Source organism: Vulpes lagopus, chromosome 2 (genome assembly GCF_018345385.1).
Source record: "Vulpes lagopus strain Blue_001 chromosome 2, ASM1834538v1, whole genome shotgun sequence".
NCBI lineage: Eukaryota > Metazoa > Chordata > Mammalia > Carnivora > Canidae > Vulpes > Vulpes lagopus.
In genome coordinates, this window is record NC_054825.1 from 132,507,968 (window position 1) to 132,512,360 (window position 4,393).

Sequence of the window (4,393 nt, forward strand, 5' to 3'; positions counted from 1 at the left end):
TTGAGTCATTACCATGCTGCTTTAAGATAATATATTTTCACATTCTCGTCATTTAATGGATAATGAAACTGATGCTCAAAAGTTTAAGTAGCATGCCCAAGGACACAAAGCTAGTAAAACAAACAAACAAACAAAAAACAACTAGAAGGCAATTTGGCAACAAGTATCAAAAGTCTTTAAAACTTTTTTTAAGAGCTGGCAATTTCTTTGGAGTTTATCATAAAGAAATAATTAGAGAAATGTATAATCATATTTGCACAATGATATCCACTGTAATATTAATCATAAGAAGGAAAAGTGGAAACAACCTAAAGGTCTAACAACAGCTAAATGGATGATTTCAGTGTATTGTTCACTGATGCAACAGAATACTACACAGCTATTTTAAATTATGGTGTAACTCTATATTTATTAAAATAAAATACCCAGGGCACCTGGGTGGCTCAGATGGTTAAGTGTCCTGAGGATCGAGCCCTGCATTGGGCTCCCTGCTCAGCGGGAAGCCTGCTTCTCCCTCTCTTTGCAGCTCCCCCTGTTTGTACTTTCTCACCGCCCCCTATGATCTCTCTAATAAATAAGTAAAATCTTTTTAAAATAATAAAATAAAATAAAACGTCCCACGTTAAATGGGAAAAGCAAAATACAGAGTAGTGTATAGAGTATAACTTTTATTAAAAACAGTATAGGCTGGGATCCCTGGGTGGCGCAGCGGTTTGGCGCCTGCCTTTGGCCCAGGGCGCGATCCTGGAGACCCAGGATCGAATCCCACATCGGGCTCCCGGTGCATGGGGCCTGCTTCTTCCTCCACCTGTGTCTCTGCCTCTCTCTCTCTCTCTCTCTCTGTGACTATCATAAATAAATAAAAAAATTTAAAAAAAAAAAAAAAAACAGTATAGGCTTTAAAAAGGCAAAAAAGGAGAATATTCTCCAAAATATTTACAACAAAAATTAATCAACTCTTGATATATGCCCGGATACAGAACACAGATAAACCTCAAAATCATTATGCTGAGTAAAAGAAGCCAGACACAAAAAGAAGGACACACTCTATGATGCCATTTACATAAAGTGCAAGAGAATGCAGACTAATATGTGGTGACAGGGATCCCTGGGTGGCGCAGCGGTTTGGCGCCTGCCTTTGGCCCAGGGCGCGATCCCGGAGACCCGGGATCGAATCCCACGTCGGGCTCCCGGTGCATGGAGCCTGCTTCTCCCTCTGCCTGTGTCTCTGCCTCTCTCTCTCTCTCTCTCTCTCTCTGTGACTATAATAAATAATAAATAAATAAAAAAAAAAAATGTGTGGTGACATAAAACAGACCAGTGATTACGTGAAGCCAGGAGCACGAGGGATAAACTACACAGAGACATGACGAAATTTAGGGGAGAGGATGATGATGGAAATCTTCAGTATCTTATGTGGTATTTTCACGGGTATATATAACTATCTAAACTCATCAAACTGTCCTTTTTAAAAAAATATATTTATTTATTTATTCATAAGAGACACGCACAGAGAGAGAGAGGCAGAGACACAGGCAGAGGGAGAAGCAGGCTCCACGCCAGGAGCCCGACGTGGGACTAGATCCCAGGTCCCCAGGATCACACCCTGGGCTGAAGATGGCGCTAAATCACTGAGCCACCCAGCCAACCAGGTTGCCCTGGTTAAGAGTTTAAATCTTGGTTTCCGCTCAGGTCCTGATCTCAGGGTTGTGGGAGCAACCCCAAGTGGGCCTCTGGGCTCAGCATGGAGTCTGCTTGTCTCGCTCCCTCCCTTCCATCCCCTCCCACCTCCCATCTCATGCTCTCTCTCTAAAATAAAGAAAGAAAATCTTTTTTTAAAAAAGAAACAAAAAAATAGATATCCACATGCAGTTGGACTCTCATACATCATATACACTATATGGAAAAATTAATTCAAAATAGGTCAAAGACGTAACTTTAACCTCTTAGAAAAAATTATTGGATTTGTAGTTCAAGAATAATTTCTTAAATATGACACCAGAAACATAGACAACAGAAGAAAAAATAAATTGTACTACACCGAACTTTAAATTTTTGTGCATAGAAGGACACAATCAACAAAGTGAAAAGGCAACCCACAAAATGGAAGGAAATACTTGCAAATCATATATCTGATAAGAGATTAATATCCAGAATACATAAAGAACTCCAGCAATTCAACAACAACAACAAAACACAAATTAAAAATCAGCAAAAGGGGCACATGGGTGGCCCAGTGGTTGAGCATGTGCCTTTGGCTCAGGTTGTGACCCCAGGGTCCTGGGATCCAGTCCCATATCCAGCTCCCTGCAGGGAGCCTGCCTCTCCCTCTGTCTATGTCTCTGCCTCTCTCTGTGTATCTCTCATGAATAAATAAAGTAAATCTTTATAAAAAGTCAGCAAAGGACTTGAATAGACATTTCTCCAAAGAAGTTGTACAAATGGCCAATAGGCACAAGAAAAGATGTTCAACATGACTAATTATCCTAGGTTAAAATAAATATCCAACAATTACCGTTATTATTAGTTAGGCTCAGAACTTAATACCATAGTTTGTGTGGTGTCCCAACAGACGATATTGTGTCCATCTTGAAAATGTAAAATATCTCATCCTGTAAGTTCATTTGAAGCCCTTGAGTACCTTAGCAAACAGTTTGGGGACCAGGGATATACTTAATCATTAAGAATAGGGAAGAAAGGGGCACCTGTATGGCTCAGGGGTTGAGTGTCTGCCTTTGGCTTAGGTTGGATCCCAGGGTTTGGGATTGAGTCCCTGTGGGGAGCCTGCTTCTCCCTCTATGTCTCTGCCTCTCTCTGTGTGTATCTCATGAATAAATAAATAAATCTTTTTCTAAAAATAGGGAAGAAATGTAAAGTGAGTATGAATATAACAACTCCAACTAAATTATTTTCAAGGTTTCTGACTTACCTAAAAACTGTGAAGCTTTTAGAAGCTATAGTCACAGTTTTAATGTTGCTACTATAATGTGGGATATCTTCTGAGTATAATGTTAAATTGTGATGCTCAGTCTTGGCTTTGCCTTCCAAATCATGAACTGAAGTATTCTATTTTCTTATTCAAAACTCAGCAAAACTGTATTTAATTCAGATTCGTATTTTACAAGACACAGATTCAGAAAGGAACTATTGGTTGAGCTAGTATTAAATATACTGATAATTTTTTTAAAGATTTATTTTTATTTATTTATGATAGACATAGAGAGAGAGAGAGGCAGAGACACAGGCAGAGGGAGAAGCAGGCTCCATGCTGGGAGCCCCACATGGGACTGGATTCCGGGACTCCAGGATCACGCCCCCGGGCCAATGGCAGGCGCGAAACCGCTGAGCCACCCAGGGATCCCCAATATACTGATAATTTTAGTTTACAATTTAAATTTATGTTTAGTTGATATTGTGGACATTGCTGCTATAAACATCGGGATGCAGGTGTCCCGGCGTTTCATTGCATCTGTATCTTTGAGGTAAATCCCCAACAGTGCAATTGCTGGGTTGTAGGGCAGGTCTATTTTTAACTCTTTGAAGAACCTCCACTAGCCAAACTGTGGAAGGAGCCTCGGTGTCCATCGAAAGATGAATGGATAAAGAAGATGTGGTTTATGTATACAATGGAATATTATTCAGCCATTCGAAATGACAAATACCCACCATTTGCTTCAACGTGGATGGAACTGGAGGGTATTATGCTGAGTGAAATGAGTCAATTGGAGAAGAACAAACATTATATGTTCTCATTCATTTGGGGAATATAAATAATAGTGAAAGGGAATATAAGGGAAGGGAGAAGAAATGTGTGGGAAATATCAGAAAGGGAGAACATAAAGACTCCTAACTCTGGGAAACAAACTAGGGGTGGTGGAAGGGGAGGAGGTGGGGGTGAATGGGTGACGGGCACTGAGGGGGGCACTTGACGGGATGAGCACTGGGTGCTATTCTATATGTTGGCAAATTGAACACCAATAAAAAATAAGTTTATTATTAAAAAATGAATAAATAAATAAATTTAGTTGATAGTTTAAATTCAAAAGTCCATGGGCTATAATTGCAGTTTTAAGCAGAAATGATTTAGGTCACTTTTAGGCAAAGTTAATTATGAAAGAGGAATGCCTTCACCACTCTTTCTTGCTGTGGGGCTGGCTAGATGCAGAGAACCCTGATGTCTTAAAGTCTTACAGAGCCACAATATTGAAAATCCTGGGTCTGTGAATGAACTCTAGAACTGCCCCCTGCTAATAAGCAACATCCACTGTACTGTTATATTGGCAAGAAACATACTTCTATTTGGTTAAGCCACTGAAATTCTGAGGTTGATTTCTTACAGCCATGAATGCAATCCAAAGGCCCATCCCTGACAAAATCAAGAATGGCTTTTGAA